The sequence below is a fragment of the Papio anubis genome, chromosome 6 (genome assembly GCF_008728515.1).
Source record: "Papio anubis isolate 15944 chromosome 6, Panubis1.0, whole genome shotgun sequence".
NCBI classification, from domain to species: Eukaryota; Metazoa; Chordata; class Mammalia; order Primates; family Cercopithecidae; genus Papio; species Papio anubis.
Genome location: NC_044981.1, coordinates 102442601 through 102465794, shown reverse-complemented (window position 1 = coordinate 102465794; position 23194 = coordinate 102442601). Strand labels below are relative to the sequence as shown.

General features: G+C 48.1%; 1 non-coding gene across 1 annotated transcript; it reads right to left on the bottom strand.

Moving 5' to 3' along the window:
- Positions 1–84: 84 nt before the first annotated feature.
- On the bottom strand, positions 85–189 carry LOC116275523. The gene has a single exon (XR_004184648.1). It is a non-coding gene; the product is annotated as a U6 spliceosomal RNA (small nuclear RNA).
- Positions 190–23194: the final 23005 nt, after the last annotated feature.

Here is a 23194-nt window from a genome sequence, read left to right as displayed (position 1 = left end):
GTGACAGAGTAAGACCCTGTCTCAAAAAATAAATAAACTCAAGCTATGAGGGGTGTGTGTGTATTGGTTTTCTTAATTTTTTTTTTTTTTTTTTTTTGCCAAGTTAAATAAAAGTGTCATCCTTGTGCAGGGGCCATGCTAATCTCTGCATCATTCCAGTTTTAGTATATGTGCGGCCAAAGCAAGCACTCTGTGTGTGTGTATATATATAATATATATGTATAATTAGCACAAAATAATTAGCGCAATGTCTAATTTAATGTTCTTTGGCCTTTAGTTTACTAAGAGAGTACTTTCATCAATTACTGGTTATAAATTAATACAGTAAATCCTATTGTAATTGTAATTATAACTGAGATCCAAATAAATCAGTCATATGAAGTGGAAGGTTACAATTTCTTGCTGGGTTAACAACAAAATGACCATTGTGGGTCAGTCTAGCTAGCTATGAGGAATTTGGGAGTTAACCGCCCTATCTAAATTCATGCCAGGCCAGACACAGCAGCTCAGGCCTGTAATCTCAGCACTTTGGGAGACTGAGGCGGGTGGCTCGCTTGAGCCCAGGAGTCTGAGACCAGCCTGGGCAGCATAGCAATACCCTGTCTCTAACAAAAAATTTTTAAATAAATTCATGCCGGACTCAGTTGTGATCTGATGCCACCTGGTGGTGGTGGTCGGCCCCAAGTTAAATATTATTGGGGACAATGTTTTTTTTTTTTTTTTTTTTTTTTTTTTAGGAGACGTAATTTCACTCTTGTTACTCAACCTGGAGTGCAATGGTGTGATCTCAGCTCACTACAACCTCCGCCTCCCATGTTCAAGCGATTCTCCTGCCTCAGCCTCCTGAATAGCTGGGTTTACAGGCATGCACCATCATGCCCAGCTAATTTTGTATTTTTTTTTAGTAGAGACGGGGTTTCTCCATGTTGGTCAGCCTCGTCTCGAACTCCCGACCTCAGGTGATCCACCCGCCTCGGCCTCCCAAAGTGCTGGGATTATAGGCATGAGCCACCACGCCCGGCTAAAAATCCTGTTTTCTTTTTTTGTTGTTGTTTTTGAATCAGAGTTTTGCTCTGTCGCCAGGCTGGAGTGCAGTGGCGTGATCTCAGCTCACTGCAACCTCCACCTACCCAGTTCAAGCGATTCTTCAGTCTCAGCCTCCAGAGTAGCTAGGACTACAGGCACGTACCACCATGCCCAGGTCTTTTTATATTTTTAGTAGAGACAGGGTTTCACCACATTGGCCAGGCTGGTCTTGAATTCCTGACCTTGTGATCCTCTCTCCTCAGCCTCCCAAAGTATTGGGATTACAGGTGTAAGCCACTGTGCCCGGGCTACTGGGGACAATTCTGAATGCCAAAGCTGCAGGATAACATTAGCGATTCGGGAAATGTCCCAGTTAGTTGGCCAGATTCAGCTGGGAGAATAATTAGGACGAGATTTACCCCTCACCTCTTCTCTCTCTGAAACAAGTTCACATGCCTTTTCCCCATCTTTATGGCCTTGGCCTCCGCTCTAAGACCTCCCTCTACCCGCCCTGTTTAGGGGCTAGGCAGGGAATGGGAGCCAGTTGTCAATTCTGCATCACATCTAAAATTATATTTTTGGCCAGGCACAGTGGCTCACGCCTGTAATCCCAGCACTTTGGGAGGCCGAGGCGGGACAGATCACCTGAGGTTAGGAGTTTGAGACCAGCCTGGCCAACATGGTGAAACCCTGTCTCTACTAAAAATACAAAAATTAGCCAGGCATGGTGGTGGGCACCTGTAGTCCCAGCTACTGGGGAGGCTGAGGCAGGAGAATCACTTGAACCCAGGAGGTGGAGGTTGCAGGGAGCCGAGATTGCACCACTGCACTCCAGCCTGGCGACAGAGTGAGACTCCATCTCAAAAGAAAAAAAACAAATTTTATTTTTGGGCGGATACAGTAGCTCATGCCTGTAATCCTAGCACTTTGAAAGGCCAAGGCAGGGGTATCACTTGAACCTAGGAGTTCAAGACCAGCCTGGGCAACACAGTGAGACTCTGTCTCTACAAAAAATCAAAAAAATTAGCCACGCATGGTAGTGTGTGCCTATAGTCCCAGCTACTCAGGAGGCCGAGGTGGGAGTATCACTTGAGCTCCGAAGGTGGAAGCTGCAGTGAGCCATGATCACGACACCATACTCCAGCCTGGGTGACAGAGCAAGACACTGTCTCAAAAATAAATAAATAAAATGAAATCATATTTTTGATGAGGGCATTATCATGGGGTTTTATGTGCTTATCAAGGATCTCTTGAATGCTTACAATATAGTAGCACTGTATTTTTTATTTTAGAGCTTTTGTGTATTCCAAGTGTTTTGGTTGGCTATAAAAAGCCATTATTGGGTCGAGCATAGTGGCCAACACTTTGAGAGGCTGAGGCGGGTGGATCACTTGAGGGCAGGGGTTCGAGACCGGCCTGGCCAACATGGTGAAACCTCCGTCTCTACTAAAAATACAAAAATTAGCTGGGTGTGGTGGCACACTCCTGTAGTCCCAGCTACTCAGGAGGCTGAGGCAGGAGAATCACTTAAACTCAGGAGACAGAGGTTGCAGTGAGCCAAGATTACACCACTGCACTCCAGCCTGGGCGACACAGCAAGACCCTGTCTCAAAAAATAAATAAATAAATAAAAGCCACTATTAGGCTAAGACTAATTGAAATTCAAACAGGAAAAAAAAAAAAAAAAAAAAGGGAAAACATGCAAAGGTGAGAAATCCATCCAGAGGCTATTAGCCCTATTGCATCAAGGCCATGAAATTTTATTTATTTATTTATTTATTTGAGATGGAGTCTCGCTCTGTCACCCAGGCTGGAGTGCAGTGGTGCAATCTCGGCTCACTGCAAGCTCCGCCTCCCAGGTTCACGCCATTCTCCTGCCTCAGCCTCCGGAGTAGCTGGGACTACAGGTACCTGCCAACATGCCTGGCTAATTTTTTATGTTTTTTAGTAGAGACGGGGTTTCCCTGTGTTAGCCAGGATGGTCTCAATCTCCTGACCTCATGATCCGCCTACCTTAGCCTCCCAAAGTGCTGGGATTACAGGTGTGAGCCACCGCCCTCAGCAATGCCATGAAATTTTAAATTAACAGTTGCCTCTTGTGGATGATCTCTTGTTACCCAGCAGGATCAGAATTCCTCATTTGTTTTATTCCTTGTTAAATTCCTTGCTGTGTTAAGGCAGTTTCTCCTTTGCCTACACAAACATGTGGCCCTGCTCTAGTATCATTAGGCATTCCCCTGCAACAGCTAAAAACTGGGCTTCTTGGAAGCCATGTGGGGGTATAAGACTGTAGAGGGCAGTGGAGTGGTCAGTTACTGGTCACATTTCTATGTTTCTGTCCCTATCCCTCTTCCTGGTATCTTCCCAATTCCTGGTTACCACTGTGTCACTGAGTCCGAGATAAGCAGTCTGAGAGACGAGCACTTGCGGAGAGCAGCAGAGCTCCAGTTCTTGGATCAGGGTCTTCTTCGTTTGTGGCTGCCAGTGGTCACATGTGTAGTCGATGAAACAGCCAAGCACCAGGCTGATTGCCAGGTTTCAGAAGATGTGTGGCTCAGACTGGAGGAAGGCCTCAATCTGTTCACCACCTGTCTCCCTGGCCTTACCTGTTACTTCTGCCCTCCCTCTAACTTCAGTGCTCTCTGTTTTTCACTCAGAAGGGCTATTTATAGGTTTCCAAATATGGCCTGCAGTTTCCTGCCTCAGCTGCTGCCCGCAATTTTCCCTGCCCAGAGTGCCCTTCGCCCAGCCTTCGTGGGTCAGAATCCTGCTCAGCCCCTCCTCCGTGGAATCTTCCTGATCTCTTCGAGCTCCGTGCTCCCCCTACTGTGGGCCTCTTCTTTCTGCTCTACATCACAGTTTCGGTGTTCATGATTGATTCCTCGGTTAGATGATGGCTCTATGAGGACAGGGACCTTGCTTATCCATTTCTTAGTCCCCAAAGGACGTAAGGCTTTCAATCAGAGGTGCTCAATACATGTTTGTTTGTTTGTTTGAGACCAAGTTTCACTCTGTCGCCAGGCTGGAGTGCAGAGACGCAATCTCGGCTCACTGCAACCTCTTCCTCCCAGGTTCAAGCAATTCTCCTGCCTCAGCCTTCCAAGTAGTTGGGACTACAGGTGCACGCCACCATGCCCAGCTAATTTTTGTATTTTTAGTAGAGATGGGATTTCACCATGTTGGCCAGGATGGTCTCGATCTCTTGACCTCGTGATCTGCCCGCCTTGGCCTCCCAAAGTGCTGGGATTACAGGCATGAGCCACTGCGCCTGGCCCCGTGTTTTTTTCTTTCATTATTATTTTGTTGATTTTGTAGCTACAATGACTAAACATTTTTAATTTTGGAAGCTTTTTTCACATTAAAGCTACCCGAGCCATCTTCCAAAGAGGTCTCATCTTCTCCTGCCAGCTGCATGAATTCTCAGCCCTATATTTAGGTACTAAGTGGTCTTGCTCACCTCTCTCTACTGCTGATATGAGCCGAATTCCATCACTGCAAAAATTATCTGAGAACATAGGCATTGGGAAAGCACATTCACTTATTCCAGCCTAGAGTAGAGAACCCTTTGATACCTGAAGTAATTTACTTACTTATCTAATGTCAAGGCCTAATCAATGCAGCTTCCATAAGTATAACATTTATTTACTGAAGCTAGGATCATAATATCCCCGGAAGAATTTGCAGGCTATAGATGCTGTACATTTTATGTGTCTTAATTGTTTTAATATTAAATGTTATTAAATCATTGGCTATCAATTTGGATGTAATATATTTTGTTATATATGTCATTTGAAAACTTCGTTATCTCCACAAAGATAATTCAAGAAATACCAAATGTTTGAGTCTTAGAGGATCAAAACATATGTGCCATGTCTGTCCCAATATTCGCTATGAATTTCACCACACATATGCCACTGGTTTCTGCTGATTCTATTACTTTCTTCTAAAACATGATTTTCATTTTATTGGGGGAAAGGAACCCAAATCTTTTGTCATTTTTTTTTTTTGTGTGTGTGTGACGGAGTCTTGCTCTGTCGCCTAGGCTGGAGTGCAGTGGCACCATCTCAGCTCACTATAAGGTCCACCTCCTGGGTTCACACCATTCTCCTGCCTCAGCCTCCCGAGTAGCTGGGACTACAGGCACCCACCACCATGCCCAGCTAATATTTTTGTATTTTTAATAGAGACAGAGTTTCACCATGTTAGCCAGGATGGTCTTGAACTCCTGACCTTGTGATCCTCCCGCCTCAGCCTCCCAAAGTGCTGGGATTACAGGCGTGAGCCACCACGCCCGGCACTTCTGTCATTTCTAATGTAAAATATTCAGAGGGAAAAAGTAGGTACATGTGGGTTATTGGTTATTGAATTCCTCTGTCCACCTTCCCTCAAACTCACACACTCGGGTTGCACGGGGCAATTATTCCTGCTTGTTCCATGCTGATTATATAGGTCAGGGGGTAATAAGGTCGTTTATTTGAAGGATTTTCTTTTTTTTTTTTTTGAGACGGAGTCTGGCTCTCTCGCCCAGGCTGGAGTGCAGTGGCCGGATCTCAGCTCACTGCAAGCTCCGCCTCCCGGGTTCACGCCATTCTCCTGCCTCAGCCTCCCGAGTAGCTGGGACTACAGGCGCCCGCCACCTCGCCCGGCTAGTTTTTTGTATTTTTTTAGTAGAGACGGGGTTTCACCGTGTTAGCCAGGATGGTCTCGATCTCCTGACCTCGTGATCCACCCGGCTGGGCCTCCCAAAGTGCTGGGATTACAGGCTTGAGCCACCACGCCCGGCCGGTTATTTGAAGGATTTTCATCTGGTGGATTTCTACTATTCTTGCCCCACTCCTGACCACCTAAATCAGTATCACACTGAGATCAGCATCTCTCTCCCACCACCGAAGAAAATGATGAAACAAAGGTAATTTGAACCTGAACTTTCTGCTCCCAAATTTATCATCTTCCCAGAGCATAGGGGTTGTGTTGCCTTGGTCCTTTAAATCAGTAATGACGCAGTAATAACTAGTATCATATGTTTATTATTAACTTGGCAGATAAACCTTCAAGGTGCTAAACTCCTTTTGGTGTATCAAATTTATAACATTTTTTCAAAAACCTTATTATTCAATTTAGAAATTGCCCCTGGCAGAATCAATAAACAAGGTACTATGCTAGTAAAAGTGAACATTCTAATATATTATTAAGACAGTGGTGACCTGGCGTGGTGGCTCATGCCTGTAATCCCAGCACTTCAGGAGACTTAGGCAGAAGGGTTGCTTGAGCCCACGAGTTTGAGGCTACAGTGAGCTGTAATCACTCCAGTGTGGATGACAGAGACACTGACCCTTAAGAAATATAAAAAATAAAAAGAGAAGATGCTGTGTTAGATACGTATATTTTACTGTAAAAATTGAATGTTTTTGATTATTTGGCTGAATTGGGATTTCCTTACTACAATATTTTCGTAAATAATCTCAGATCAAATATGTTCAGTAAGTATGTGGAGCAGGATAATTTTTTTGTTTTGTTTTGTTTTGTTTTTTTGAGATGGAGTTTTGCTCTTGTTGCTCAGGCTGGAGTGCCATGGCGTGATCTTGGCTCACTGCAACCTCCGCCTCCCGGGTTCACGCAATTCTCCTGCTTCAGCCTCCCAACTAGCTGGGATTACAGGTGCGTGCCACCACATCCGGCTAATTTTGGTTTTTTGTTTTTTTTTTTTTTTTTTTTTTTACTAGAGATGGGGTTTCACCATGTTGGTCAGGCTGATTTTGAACTCCTGACCTCAAGGGATCCACCTGCCTCGGCCTCCCAAAGTGCTGGGATTACAGGCGTGAGCCACCATGCCCAGCTCGAGGTATTAATCTATACTTTTGTTCTGGTATTTTCCCCTTTCCCTTTCCTGCCTCTGACCAGATACTTCCAATCTGTGTTTATTTTTTTAGTGAAGGGATGAGATGGGGCAGAAAGCTGAAATAAGCTCAAGCTTATTTTTCTCCCCCAAGCTTTTGTTTCTAAAAGCTTAAATCCCAGCAGGGAAAGTATTTGAGCCACAGGCAAAAGCAGAAGGTTTCTGGGTGGGGTGGTGGGCTGAGCAGGTGGCGGGCTTTCCAGAGACCTGCCTAGCAGGCAGGACTGTTTCTGAAGATGTGGCTGAGGGCCGCAGCCAGGTCCCAAGTCACAAATTAGTTACTTTAGGCTGGATCTGACCTGCAGCTGGGCTTTGTTTGGCCATGTGAATTTCAGTCATTCAGGATTTAAAAACTAGGCAATTTCACATAAAAATTCAGATTTTGTCTTCTCTTGAAGAATTGGTAAATTTGGCCATACTGGGTTCAGTCCCTCATGGCATCAAATGGCTGCCTGCACTGGAGAAGGAGTGGGTGCTTCAGCTTGTCACAGTGTCCATCAGTCCTTGCTGTGTCCCTAAGCTAAGACCAAAGATTAGTTGCCATTCATGACACTGGCACTGCTGTTTTCTAGGCAATAGAGGAATGTCCCTCTTTACCCAAGATTTTTCCCATAAATGGGGAAACAAAAGAGAGACTAAAGATGGCTCACGTTGAAAGAAACACGGAGCTAGCGTATTTCTTTGTAAGGTGAAGAGTGTTCTTATGTATTTAGGAGGCAAACTGCGTGGTTCACTTACGAGCTCTCCTTGCCTCCTCCCTGCAGGCATTTGCATCACATATCCCTGCTCTAGGCAGCCTTGCAAAGAGATGACCTTGTCCCTGGTTGGGCATGGCAGAGCTGCTGCCTGCAGGGCATGGTGAGCCAGTGATGGATGGCTCTGCAAGAACCCCAGTGGACAGATGCCCGGAGGGCAGAGGCCCCTGGAAGTCCCTGGGGTTGGGGAGGACTCCAAAAGGATAGGACTCAAAATAGCAAGTAAATTATAAAAATAGCTATTTCATACACACAGATCTATGAACCGAGACTTGCACACACTGCCTCTGCTTTCCACTGACCTGGTTGTTTAGCCCAGGGATCTAGGGCCACCAACGTGCACATGTGATGCAGGCTACTAGAACCTGTCCTAGAGAAGGACGGGACTCATCGTGCCTTTCCTTAAGGGGCAGGGTGGGGGGTGCGGAGAATGTGGCTTAGGGACCATCACATTCTAGACATGTTTCAGAATTATAGAGCGGTGTTTGTGTCACTTTTCAGTTGGAGTGTGAATGTCAAGTGGTCCTCTACAGGTGTCTTCCGGAAAGCATTGGGGCTGCTCATGTGAACCTTTGTGCTTTTGCTGCTAAACTAGAAGCATAGTTTTGGGTTGGTTTTTGGTATTGTTTTGTATGAATAGAAAAAAATAATCAAAATTCTTTTAATGTGTCTGGGCTAATTATTTCAACATTTCACTTGCCTCATTCATGACCAATATAAATAACAACTACCCTTTATTGAACTAACCTTACGCCAGCCACTGTACCAGTACTAACCAGAAGTGCCTCGTATAAAACTACCCTGTAGGGTGGGGTTGCCCCATGGTGTGAATAAGGAAATGGAAACTAAAAGCTTAAGTAGTTTATCCTAAGGTCACCTACTTAGTACATGCTGGAGCCTGGATTCAAATCCGCATCTGTGTGACTTCATACCTCCTGCACTGCACGGCTAACAAGTGCAACAGCATTTGCCACCACCTGCTGTCTGCAGGACAACAGAGCTAGAGGGAGGAAAAAATGAATGCAAATGGCCAAGTCCACAAGGAGCAGCAAAGTTACATTAGTCACATTCTTGTTTTCTTCTGAGACAGTCTCGCTCTGTTGCCCGGCCTGGAGTGCAGTGGCACAATCACAGCTCACTGCAGCATCAACCTCCCGGACTCAACTGATTCTCCTACCTCAGCCTCCTGAGTAGCTGGGACTACAGGCTCAGGCCACCACACCCAGCTAATTCCTGTATTTTTTGTAGAGACGATGTTTCGCCATGTTGTCCAGGTTGTAGTCACATTCTCTTTTTTTTTTTTTTTTTTTTGAGACGGAGTCTCGCTCTGTCACCCAGGCTGGAGTGCAGTGGCACCATCTCAGCTCACTGCAAGCTCTGCCTCCCGGGTTCAAGCCATTCTCCTGCCTCAGCCTCCCGAGTAGCTGGGACTAGAGGCACCTCCCACCACGCCCGGCTAATTTTTTGTATTTAATTTTAGTAGAGACAGGGTTTCACCATGGTAGCCAGGATGGTGTTGATCTCCTGATCTCGTGATCCGCACACCTCGGCCTCCCAAAGTGCTGGAATTACAGGTGTAAGCCACCGCACCCGGCCTAATTTTTGTATTTTTAGTAGAGACGGGGTTTCACCATGTTGTCCAGGCTGGTCTCGAACTCCTGACATCAGGTGATCTGCCCACCTCGGCTTCCCAAAGTGCTGGGATTACAGGCATGAGCCACTGTGCCCAGCTGGTAGTCACTTTCTTTAGGGGAAAAAAAAAGGAAGGCAGAGGCCGGGTGCAGTGGCTCATGCCTGTAATCCCAGCACTTTGGGAGGCCAAGGCGGGCAGATCATGAGGTCAGGAGTTTGAAACCAGTCTGGCCAGGCTGGTCACAGTGGCTCATGCCTATAATCCCAGCACTTTGGGAGACGGTGGCGGGCGGATCACAAGGTCAGGAGATCAAGACCATCCTGGCTAACACGGTGAAACCCCGTTTCTACTAAAAATACAAAAAATTAGCCGGGCATAGTGGCAGGCTCCTGTAGTCCCAGCCACTCTGGGGGCTGAGGCAGGAGAGTGGCATGAACCCAGGAGGCGGAGCTTGCAGTGAGCTGAGATGGCGCCACTGCACTCCAGCCTGGGCGACAGAGCAGGACTCCATCTCAAACAAACAAACAAACAAACAAACAAACAAAAACAATGAAACCAGTCTGGCCAACATGATGAAACCCCCGTCTCTACTAAAAATACAGAAATTAGCCAGGCACGGTGGCGCACACCTGTAGTCCCAGCTACTCAGGAGGTTGATGCAGGAGAATTGCTTGAACCCGGCAGGCCAGGTTGCAGTGAACCGAGATTGTGCTACCACACTCCAGCCTGTGCAACAGAGTGAGACTCCGTCTCAAAAAAAAAAAAAAAAAAACTAAACAAAAGGGAAGGCGGAATCCTGCAGTGCCTGGCACATATTAAGCCTTTAATAATTATGTGTTAAATGAAGGAATGAATTACAAACCATGTAATCTCTCTGGACATTTATTGTTGTCATCTGTGTAAAAATGGGGTGGACCTGTTCCACCTCTCTCAGGCCTGTCATCAAGGGCAAACAGGAAACCAAAATTTGAAAACACTATTTTTACGGACTAAATGATTGTGTCCTTCATATGTTCCCCCTATTCTCCAGTGTGATGGTATTTGGAGTTACAGCTTTGGGCGGTAATTAGGATTCGATGAGATTATAAGGATAGGGCTCTCATGATGGGATTAAAGCCCTTCATAAGAAGAGATAACAGAGTAGCCTGCTCCTGCCCCCAGGGATGCTAGAGTGGGGAAGATCAGAGCAAGAAGGCCGCCATTTGCAAACCAGGAAAACAGCCCTCACTAGAAACAGACCATGCTGGCACCCTGATCTTGGACTTTAGACTCCAGAACTGTGAGAAAATAAATTTCTCTTGCTCAGTCCATCCAGCCTATGGTATTTTGTTAGGGCAGCCCAAGAAGACCAAGGCAACTGTGGAAAGAGGAAGGCTAAAGAGAACTTTATGGCTATGTGATATTCTTCTTATTATTATTACTGCAGAGTGAGTGTAGTGTGGGCCTGCCATGAATTAGCTGCCTGCCTTTGGATCATTCCCTTATAACAGTATGTGTGATGCAGGGACAATTCCAGAAGGCACCATTCATTTAGGGATGGTTTTGCTCTCAACCTTTAACCCTTTAGTTTTTTATCTATACAAAAAGGAAAGGGAATGGAACATTGGTGTCTAACAACTCAGGTATTCTTTCAGCAAGTATTTGTTGAGAGTTGACTATGTCCCAGGCACAGTGCTAGGCACTTGGAGGTATAGTGATCAGACACGATCCTGCCCTCCAGGAGTTTACATTCTAGCTAGGGAAATAGACAAAGAAAAAGGCAATTACAGCTGCTTGTGAGTAGGGTCTCTAGTAGTCTGCTTGGGCTGTTATAAAATACAACTGGGTGGCTTAAACAATCGATTTTTTTCTTTCTGAGTCAGCTTCCTAGGTAATGTGAATTTTTCTCACAGTTCTGGAGGCTGGAAGTTCAAGGTGCTGACAGGTTTGGTCTCTCCTGAGGTCTCTCTCCTTGGCTTGCAGGTGGCCGCCTTCTCGTTGTGTCCTCACACGGCCTTTCCTCTGTGCACACGCACTCCTAGTCTCTAGTCTTGCTTCCTTTATTTTTGAGACACAGTCTCACTCTGTTACCCAGGGTGGAGTGCAGTGGCATGATCTCTGCTCACTGCAACCTCTGCCTCCTGGGTTCAAGCGATTCTCGTGTATCTCAGCCTCCTGAGTAGCTGGGACTACAGGCATGCGCCACCACGCCCAACGAATTTTTTGTATTTTTAGTAGAGATGGGGTTTCACCATGTTGGCCAGGCTGGTCTCGAACTCCTGACCTCAAGTGATCACCTGCCTCCGCCTCCCAAAGTGCTGGGATTACAGGTGTGAGCCACCTCGCCCGGCCTCTTTTTTTTTTTTTGAGATGAAGTCTGTCGCCCAAACTGGGGTGCAGTGGCGCTATCTTGGCTCGCCGCAACCTCCTCCCAGGTTCAAGTGATTCTCCTGCCTCAGCCTCCCAAGTAGTTGGGATTACAGGCACCCACCACCATGCCCAGCTAATTTTTGTATTTTTAGTAGAGATGGGGTTTTGCCATGTTGTGAGGGCTGGTCTCAAATTCCTGACCTAAGTGATGTGCCGACTTCCTCAGCTGCCAGAAGTGGGATTACAGGCGTGAGCTACTGCGCCAGGCCTCTTCCTCTTCTTATAAGGATGCCAGCCGTATCAGATTAAGGCCCCACCCTTGACTTCAATTAACCTCAGTTACCGCTAAGGGTCTTATCTTCACATATTCTCATTCCAAAGTGTACTCAGGGTTAGGACTTCAACATACGAATTTGGAGGGGAACCAACTCAGTTCATAAAAGTCTCCACGGACAGAGCAAGCTGCCATGGGGGTGCAACACAGGGCCTCCATCCCAGGCTTGGGACCCATGTGGCCTCTTGAGAAAGGGACTTAAGCAGCCTAAGGACTAAAGGGTGAGGTTGAGGGCAGGGCCTGATAATTTAAATGAATACAATTCTGTGAAGCACAGACCTTGTGGATTTCAACCCTTGATGGTTTCTGATTTTTTTTTTTTTTTGGCCTATTTGACCTTTGGTAGTAATAATTTAGAAAGTGGAACCCAAAAACAATTCTAAAGCCCAACAGCCTTGAGTAAGCCACCCTTTCTTTTTGCCCTAGTTTCCTTAGCGGTAGATCCAGACAGTTGACACCTGCTATTTCTCAGGCCCTCATGTGCAATGATTAGAGGGAAATGCCTACATATATTCATAGCGACCTCTTAAAATACCATGTTGACAGTTCAGCAACTTGAAAAAAAGAGGCTTTGGATTCTGTAACCAAATGCCATATTTACTTTGGGGTCATTTTTACCAGGATTTCTTCTCTTCCCTTTTTTTTAAGCCATAAAAGATGTAGAGAAAGTGAGGGATTGGCGACGTGTGTAAGTCTAGGCTCTCACACCAGCTAAGCATAACTTAGCTCCTCTAGGGGGACTTCTCTTTAGGCCATGGTAATGACTGTTTTTAGTCTGCATGAGGGGAAAGGGCTGCGAAAGCATAGGTGCTCAAACATCACACATATGTATAATGTGAAAAAGTCCCTCTCTTGTCTCTATCTGATATACCTCAGGGGTCACCTCTATTACCTCTGTATTTCCCAGAACATTTTTTTTTCTTTTTGACACAGGGTCTCACTATGTTGCTCAGGCTGGTCTGGAACTCCTGAGCTCAAGTGATCCCTCTGCCTTGGCCTCCCAAAGTACTGGGATTACAGGCTTGAGCCACCACGCCCGGCCTCCCAGACCTTTTCTATTCACAACCCAGATACAGACATGATTTTCTTCTTGACAAAAATGAGATTACACTATATATAAATCTGTTGGCCGGGCATGGTGGTTCACCTGTAATCCCAGCACGTTGGGAGGCCGAGGCGGGCAGATCACGAGGTCAAGAGATCGAGACCACTCTGGCCAAAATGGTAAAAACCCATCTCTATTAAAAATACAAAAATTAGCTGGGCTTGGTAGCATGTGCCTGTAGTTCCAGCTACTTGGGAAGTTGAGGCAGGAGAATCGCTTGAATCCAGGAGGCAGAGGTTGCAGTGAGCCGAGATGGCGCCACTGCACTCCAGCCTGGCGACAGAGCGAGACTCTGTCTCAAAAAAAAAAAAAAAAAAAAAAAAAAATCTGTCATTTTCTTCTTTTACTCAACATGTCATCAACATTCTTCCATATCCATAAAAAAGAGCACCTCCCTCTCCTCTTTCTAAAGTTTACAGGCCATGCATGATGGCTCACACCTGTAATCCCAGCACTGTGAGAGGCCAAGGCAAGGAGGATCACTTGAGCCCAGGATTTGAGACCAGCCTGGGCAATACAGCAAGACCCTGTCTCTACAAAAAGGAAAAAAAAAAAAATGAGTCCGGCATGGTGGTTTAGGCCTTGTAGTCTCAGCTGCTTGAGAGGGTGAGGTGGGAAGATGGCTTGAGCTCTGGAGTTTGAGGCTGCAGTGAGCCATGATCACACCACTGCACACTAGCCTGGGTGATAGAGTGAGACCCTGTATTTTTTTTTTTTTTTTTTTTTTACAGAGTCTCGCTCTGTCGCCCAGGCTGGAGTGCAGTGGCGTGATCTCGGCTCACTGCAGGCTCTGCCTCCTGGGTTCACGCCATTCTCCTGCCTCAGCCTCCCAAGTAGCTGGGACTACAGGCGCCTGCCACCTCGCCCGGCTAATTTTTTGTTATTTTTAGTAGAGACGGGGTTTCACTGCGTTAGCCAGGATGGTCTCGATCTCCTGACCTTGTGATCCACCCGTCTCGGCCTCCCAAAGTGCTGGGATTACAGGCTTGAGCCACCGCGCCCGGCCGACCCTGTATTTTTTTTAAAAAGCTTACATAGTATATCATGGAAGGTATTTTTAACTATTTTCCAAGTTCTCTCCGATTTCTTTGCTATCACAAATGATCCTGCAATGAACATACTTGTCTCTGTAGACTTTTTTTTTTTTTTTTTTTTGATGGAGTTTCGCTCTTGCTGCCCAAGCTGGAGTTCAATGGCACGATCTTGGCTCACTGCAACCTCCGCCTCTCAGGTTCAAGCTATTCTCCTGCCTCAGCCTCCCGAGTAGCTGGGATTACAGGCATGTGCCACCATGCCTGGCTAATTTTGTATTTTCAGTAGAGATAGGGTTTCTCCATATTGGTCAGGCTGGTCTCAAACTCCCAACCTCAGATGATCTGCCCGCCTTGGCCTCCCAAAGTGCTGGGAATACAGGTGTGAGCCACCGTGCCCGGCCCAAATAAGACTAATCTTAACATATATCCTATCATTTAGAGTCTTTGTTTTGTTTTTCTGAGATAGGGTCTTTCTCTGTCATCCAGGCTGGAGTGCAGGGGTTCTATCATGGCTCACTGCAGCCTCAAACTCCTGGGCTCAAGCAATCCTCCCTTCTCAGCCTCCCGAGTAGCTAGGCGTATAGGCATGTGCCACCACACCTAATTTTTTGATTTTTTTTTTTTGAGACAGAGTCTTGCTCTGGTTGCCCAGGCTGGAGTGCAGTAGTGCGATCTCGGCTCACTGCAACCTCTACCTCCCAGGTTCAAGAGAATTGCCTGCCTCAGCCTCCTAAGTAGCTGGGTTTACAGGCGCCTACCACCCCGCCCGGCTAATTTTTCTATTTTTAGTAGAGATGGGGTTTCACCGTGTTGGCCAGGCTGGTCTTGAATCCCTGACCTCAGGTGATCCACTTGTCTCGGCCTCCCAAAGTGCTGGGGTTACAGGTGTGAGCCACTGCGCCTGGCCATTTTTTGATTTTTTGTAGAGACAGGGTCGCATTATGTTGACCAGGCTGGTCTCAAACTCCCGTGCTCAAGTAGTCCTCTTGCCTGGGACTCCCAAAGTATTGGGATTACAGGCTTAAGCCACCACACTCCACAGCATACAGTAATTTTTAAAACATCGGTCAATTGCAAGAGCAGTATGTGTCTCCTTTTTCTTCATTTTTAATGAGCTCTGATTGGCTGGGAAGCCAGCCAACACTTGCTCCCTGCTTCCTGCCTGTCCCTGCAGCTGTGTGATCAGTTGGGGAAGGCCTAAGTGCAGGCCCTTGGGCACCCCTCTGGGTGTGGGGGCCCTAGTGGCTACAGTGCCTCCAGCCAGCAGCGTGGGCTCAGAATGAGCTACAGTTCAGATTGCCATTTGTTTTCTCAAGGGCTTGAAATTGAGAGTGGGACTGCAGCAGTTTTCACTCTCCCTCATGTTTCTTTTTGCAGAATCCTATTGTGCAAACCAGATATTCAACAAAAATCAGATCCTGATGGCTGTATTGTGTGTTTACAATCTCAAGCTACTATAAATTATTAAATAGTTCTTCTACACATAAGGAAAATGTCCAGCACAAATTATCTGTAACTTTTCATTCGAAACCTCATTTTTTTCATGTTGGGTCATGGTGTGCCACTTACCTGCTCCAGATTCCAATAAAGATAGTTGTTGGCCGGGTGTGGTGGCTCACGCCTATAATCCCAGCACTTTGGGAGGCCGAGGCGGTTGGATCACAAGGTCAGGAGATCGAGACCATCCTGGCCAACATGGTGAAACCCCGTCTGTACTAAAAATACAAAAATTAGCTGGGCATGGTGGCTCGTGCCTGTAATCCCAGCTACTCGGGAGGCTGAGGCAGGAGAATCCCTTGAACCAGGGAGTCGGAGGTTGCAGTGAGCCGAGATCACACCACTGCACTCCAGCCTGGGTGACAGAGCGAGACTCCACCTCAAAAAAAAAAAAAAAAGTTGTTTTTTTCAGCACACAGGGGTTAACCATTGAGGCATGTCTTTCTGTAGGTCCTATTTAATAAAGTTAGTACAACCTTTCATGCCCCTCTTTTTGTCACCCTCTTACTTTTCTGTTGTGAGTATTCACAGAATCTGGATCTGCCAGCTACTCTTCTGTTTGAAGTTGAAGACTTGGCAAAATTATACATCCAGCAGGCAAGAAATAAAGTGGAAATGTCTCACAAGTAACAGTGAAATCTGTTGCGTTGTTTTAAGTCTTTATGAAAAAAAGTCCTACTAAATATTGTCTTGGCAACTATAAATATATTTTAGCAATGAAAAGCCTTTAGAGTAACAGTTAAGATATCTGAAACCTAATGTCTGTCTGTCTGCCACTCTTAATTATATATATTTACGTTTTATAGCCCAATCTTCATTAAACGCCATGCAATTTTCCATTCGAGTTTTTACATTTAGTGTCTCAGTGTTTTATATGGTCAAGTAGCCAATTTTCCCCCTGCTACATTTTACTGAGGTACAATTGAAAATGAGTTGACTAGATCAATGGCAGCAGCTCTAATTTGAAATCTTGAAAAATGCATTTTTTATTAAGCAATTTCAAATTGAGCAGACCTCTAAAAAGCGGGTTGTTATTTTTCAGGGTTTTTATACACACATCCGTATGAACCATGAACTGTTACTGCACTTTCAGAACTATTATGTCTTGAAGTTTCCAAAATTATATACAACTATTCCAATACACTTTTCACCTTTATGCATTATTTTCCTTCTCCATATAAAAAAGAAAACCACATAGAAAACCATTTGAAGGTAGGTGATTTCCTTTCTTGGATAGCAATGACTTCTATTTCTATTAATAACTTATTTGAAACAAGCCACTTACTTTGTTAAGTAGATAGATCCATTTATGCAAATATAAGATACATACTTTCACAATAATATTCAAGGTCAGTCTGAGTTTCCTCAAAGTTGTTTTGAAAAGTCAACTGCATGAGTACAATTATTGTATTTGACAGAAATCTTTTGTTTCAAGCAATATGAACAGAGAAATGTTAATTTCTATTGTTTTATTATTTAATTTCTCCTTAAAAACTTAAAAACCTGAGTCACTGTGAAAGATTGGTTAAATATATATCCCCTCACTACATACATTTCATCTAGTCCTCTTTCCAAAAATTTAACAAGGTCGTTTTACATTCTTAAAGCACCACAGCAAAGTGGTTTAAATGCAAAATGTGCTTAAGTGCTACTTAACTATTCCTAACTCTTCTACTGGGAAATCCTAGAAAACAGAACTAATGAAATGCAACTTCTACTTTAAAAATTCTAATTATAACTGTCACATTAAATTGAAGGTGAGAATAAAACTGGTGTATCTGTTAACTAAGTCAAGCGATGTACTGTGCCGTACGTGTTATTTAATGTGCAAGTGTAAAAGTCAAGTTCCCTGCAGAAATCGAAGTGCCTCCCCTCAGTCTTCTGAGAATGTATAAATTAACCATTCTCCCCTAAGCGGTCCTCCTCCCTGCCTCCCTCCGCCCTATTTTAAATGTAGATAGGGCGACCTAAGTCTTTTGAATTTGAAGGGCTGCTATCTCGGCCCCATTCTTTTCATCATCCTGTTTTGAATGACACTGAGCACGTATAGATTCTTCTATAAAAGCACCCCCTGGATGCAGGGCTTGGTTTTTCAGACTGCTGGCTTAATTTTGCATAGCAATTAGTACTGACTTCTCTAAACCAGCAATCCAAATACAACTCGAGAATGTTCCACGTAGTTCCTCAAACTTAACCCTGTGCCTTTTGATTTCAAGCCCGAAGGGGAGGAACTTGCATAATTACTAAATTCCCAATTGGAGTGGTCAGGAGGAGGGTACGGTAATCCCAAACTATACGTTAATTCAAACCCTCGCCGCGACTGGGCAGCAAGGAGCCAACATATGCCTTCTTTAAAAAATCTATTCTACCTATTCACTGCCCGCGCAGGGCCGTGCCACATGGTCCTCCCTTGCAACCAGTCAGCTGTGAGCAGCAGATGGGATCATTTGCATTTTTCTTTTTATACTTTCTTTGATCGGCAAATTAAAGGATTTTTCTTAAATTTACATCCTCATTGTTTGCCTAAAATACAAACGTGGCTAAACTGTTGAATTGGGCTTCCCTGACTCTCACCCAACACCTCCCCCTCCCCCCACCCAGCCACTGAGACTTGAGAAAATACCCGAAGGGTAGATTTCATATTTTATCAACTGGGAATCTACAGTCCAAGAGTTAGGAGTAGACAGAATGAGCCTTTATTGAGTTGGTGACTCGTGTTTTTCTATTTTAGGCGCTCGGCGCAGACAGCCCGTGGGTTTCTGTTTGTGGGGTGTGTGTCTGTGAGCGCGGGCGCTTCCGAAGCTCTCGCTCCGCAGCCTCACCCCCCAGAACTTCGGGTTGCAAGTAGCAGGCAAGATTTTAGCTCCCAGGCTCACAACAGAGGGCGGCCACCGTGCAGGGGGAGTGGCCAGAGCCAGCTTTTCCCAGCGCCAGGGTCGCTCTCCCGCGTCCCGCCGGACTCCATGCCGCCCCGCGGGGCCGCAGAAGCCACCCAGGCCCTCGCACCCCAAGGTCTTTGTGCCGGTCGCGGCGCGGGAAGACCGGCTTCGGGGACCTGGGCTGCGGCCCAAAAGCCAAAAATGCGGGAGAGGCGTGGGCGCGAGGCGGGAGAAGCTCCGCACAGTCGCCGTCCCGCAAGGGGCAAAAAAGTAGAAAAAGAGGCGTTTGGGGCCAAACTCTCGGGTCTGAGAAACCACGTTTCCGAGGACGGACTCGCGGTGGGAGGACATATGGGGTACAGGGGACATCGTTCGCGGCGCCCGCCCGCCGCGCCGTGGGTGCCCGGCCGCCGCCCCCGCCCCCGCCCCGGGCAGCCAGCGTGGGCCCACGTGGAGCGACTGCGCCCGCCGAGCGCGCCTGGCCGCCTGGGTCCCCGGAGTGCGCGCCCGAGCTCCCCGCCGCGGCCGTTCACGCCCGAGCGCCGCCGCCGCCGGTCCCGCGTGTGCCCCGCTGAGGGGGAGGGGCGGGCCGGGGGTGGGGGCGGAGGGGTTGTGGTTCCACTGCAGCGGGGGCTCCTGTGTCCTTGTGCGGAAATGACACACGGAGTCCCGTCACGTCACGCGAGAGCGCAGCGCACGGACACACACAAAGAGAGGGGAAAATACACGGCGCTCGCCCGCCCGCCGCCCCCAGCGCCTCCCCGGGCCGCCCCGGCCAGGCCCTCCGCGCGCGGCCCCCACTCCCCGGCCCCGCGCCCTCCCCCCACGTGGCGCCCAAACTCGGCGCGGGCCCGCCCGGCAAAGTACAGAACTCGCGTCCCAGGTAAGTGCGGGGCGGATCAAGCCGGCCGCGCGGCGGCGGCAGCGTTGGCGGCTCCGGGGCGAGCAGCCGGGAGAGTGGCTGCAACATCCATGCCGGGGTGGGGGCGGGAGCAGGGGAGGGGACGCGGAGGGGGGCTGCTCGGAGCGCGCCTGCCGGTAGTAGCGCCCACCCCCGCGCGGGCCGAGCCACCGGAGCGGGCGCTGGGCGCCCACGGGCTCGCCGCGCCCATTGTGCTGCGCGCCCCTTTGTGCCCGCTCGGAACGCGGCGACTCCATGGCGTTCCGGGGAGCACGCGCGCCGCGCGGGGACGGGGGGTTCGCGCGGTGGAACCGTCCGCGCCGCCGCCGCCGCCCGCCCCACTCGCGCCGCGCGCCGGCCCCGCACCCCCGCCGGGCGCCGCGATGGAGCGGCCGGGGCGGCCGGAAGGCTCTGCCGGGCTCGCGGCAGCTTGGCGCTGGCGCTCGGCGGGGCTGTGGCGGGGCACTGCTCGGCGTGTGGAAGGGGGTGTCGGAGCTGGAGCAGGGGGCGGGGACTGGAGGGAGATGCCGGGCGGCGAGCGGGAGGCCGGGGGAGCCGCCGCTCGGAGGAACGAAGCCTACGGAGGCTGCAAATGGAGTGAGGCCGGCCCGCGGCGGCGGCGGCCGGGAGCGGAGAGGGATGGGCCCCGCCGCCAGGGGGCGCAGCGCTCCCTTCCCGGCCGTTCCACGGCGGTTCGCGGTTCCCGCTGCCCGGGAGCTGGAGGCGGGCCCGGCGCCTTGGGTGTGCACCCGGGCTGGCGCGAGGCCTGGCCGGCCGGCCGCAAAGCTAAAGCCTGGGGCGCTCGTGGCTCCTCGTGACCACCCCTTTCCCTTTATGATAAACGTGGTTTCCCACGCATGCTTTGCCCTCGTCTTATCCGTGAGGTGTGCACCACCGATTTGGAGGCCCTTGTGTGCTTGTGTACCTACGTCTCCCTATGTAGATATTTTAAACAAGGTATTTTTACAGAGATAAAAGTTTTATTGATTGCTCAGGTGGTCTACCTGGAAGAATTCTGCGTGTAAAGGCTAACTCGACAAGAGTGCCGGGAGGAACAAGGTTACTCACTAGAGTTGGAAATGTGCAATTCATCTCCTTAAAGTAACTTTTGAATGGTTAAATGCAAATATTAAACATGCCACAGGGCACCGTGGCATAGTGCCAGAAAGCTACGGTTTCAGGAAACTGAGGTAAGGAAGTGAGTCCTTCAGGCTAGCCAGGCTAGCCAGGTATATAAACGGCCAGGACGGAGGACGTGCTGTTGTTACCCGCTCCCCACTTCCACACTTGAAGTCCGTTTTTCTCTTTTTTTAAAACCATTCATCCTTAGATTTTGGCTTTATACCACAAGAGCCTGTCAAGCTTCCCTCGGTACTGGGACTTGGGCAAGATTTTTTTATCTCCCTCACAGTTTCACATCCCCAGCCTCTTACCCAGTGTCTCATAACTTAGTAGGCGCTCAGTGCGTATTTCCTAAATGAATGGGGAGAGCCTCTTGGATTCTAGAAGAAAGATGGAGCCAGAGCAGCCAGTTGCTGCTGGTTAGCTGGTGTCTGTGTGGCCCTTGAAATCTGTCACAAAAATCTCCTGTCATGGAAAACGAGTTTTTGTTTGTTTGTTTGTTTTTGAGACGGAGTCTCGCTCTGTCACCCGGGCTGGAGTGCAGTGGCTCTGTCTTGGCTCACTGCAAGCTCCACCTCCAGGGTTCAAGCGATTTTCCTGCCTCAGCCTCCCGAGTAGCTGGGATTACAGGCCATGTGTCACCATGCCTTGCTAATTTTTATATTTGTAGTAGAGACGGAGCTTCACCATGTTGCCCAGGCTAGTTTCCCGACCTCAGGTGATCTGCCTGCCTGACCTCCCAAAGTGTTGGGATCACAGGCATCAGCCACCGTGCCCGGCAGGAACATGGTTTTTTGTTTTTGTTTTTTTTGAGACGAGTCTCGCCCTGTCGCCAGGCTGGAATGCAGTGGTGTGATCTTGGCTCACTGCAACCTCCACCTCCGAGGTTCAAGGGATTCTCCTGCCACAGCCTCCCGAGTAGCTGGAACTACAGGCGTGTGCCACCATGCCTGGCTAATTTTTTTTTTTTTTTTTTTGAGACGGAGTCGTGCTCTGTCGCCCAGGCTGGAGTGCAGTGGCTGGATTTCAGCTCACTGCAAGCTCTGCCTCCCGGGTTTACGCCATTCTCCTGCCTCGGCCTCCCGAGTAGCTGGGACTACAGGCGCCCGCCACCTCGCCCAGCTAGTTTTTTTGTATTTTTGAGTAGAGACGGGGTTTCACCGTGTTAGCCAGGATGGTCTCGATCTCCTGACCTCGTGATCCGCCCGTCTCGGCCTCCCAAAGTGCTGGGATTACAGGCTTGAGCCACCGCGCCCGGCCTGGCTAATTTTTTGTATTTTTGATAGAGACGGGGTTTCACCGTGTTAGCCAGGATAGTCTCGATCTCCTGACCTCATGATCTGCTCGCCTCGGCCTCCCAAAGTGTTGGGATTACAGGCGTGAGCCACCTCGCCAGCTTTTTTTTTTTTTTCCTTGAGACAGAGTTTCGCACCTGTTGCCCAGGCTGACGACGTGTAATGGCCTGATCTTGGCTCACCGCAACTTACGCCTCCTGGGTTCAAGTGATTCTCCTGCCTCAGCCTCCCAAGTAACTAGGATTACAGGCACGCACCACCACGCCGGGCTAGTTTTATAGTTTTAGTAGAGACGGGATTTCTCCATGTTGGTCAGGCTGGTCTCGAACTCCTGATCTGAGGTCATTCGCCAGCCTTAGCCTTCCAAAGTGCTGGGATTACAGCCGTGGGCCACCACGCCCAGCCTTTTTTTTTTTCTTTTTGTTACCAGCGATGCCATCTTCTTGCTGAAGAACTAATGTAACAAAGTTTTATGTGATTCCACCCACCTTCCCCATGCCCAGCAAGTTAGGACCTGGCAGACGAGACAGTCAGCATCCCAACAATTAAAAGGTGCCGTATTGACACATTTTCTTTACATCCTCTCCCTTTGGGTACTTTCTTGGCTCCTAAGCACCCCTGTGTGAGCAAAAGCATAGCAGAATGTCCAATAATTACACAGAGAAAAATTGGAGTGAGTCCTGACGCAGGTTTGATTAGGTGAAAATATCCTATATTAATGTCTCACCTGCTACTTTTTAGCACTGCCTAGAAAGCCCCTGGAAGCAATGAGAAACTAAACAGCGTGTTTGTATGAATTGTACTGACACCATGATGAAAAGTTTAAATACCTCAAATTGTATAATGTAGAAACATTAAGTGTGAAGGTCCGCTAGTCAACCAGCAAAAATGATGTGGTGTTTGTATATGGGAGGCTGGGATGTAGTGTTTTTTTCCCTGGTGCTTATTTATTTTATTTTATTTTTTGAGACAGAGTCTCACTCTGTTGCCCAGGCTGGAGTGCAGTGGCACGATCTTGGCTCACCACAACCTCCGTCTCCTGGGTTCAAGTGATTCTCCTGCCTCAGCCTCCCAAGTAACTGGGATTACAGGTGCGTGCCACCACACACGTCTAATTTGGTGATAAGTGATAGATTTTGGTTGCTAACCTAATTGCATTGTTCCCATTTTGGCTAAGGTAAGCTTGGGGAATTAATTGTAAAATTAATCTTTGGAATGGGAAACCTATTCTGTATCCTTTTAGTGGTGTTTATAGGGATGTGTACATATGTTATCTTTCTCTCTTTTTTTTTTTTTAATCTGAGATTGAGTCTCACTCTGTCACCCAGGCTAGAATGCAGTGGCACAACCTCAGCTCAGTGCATCCTC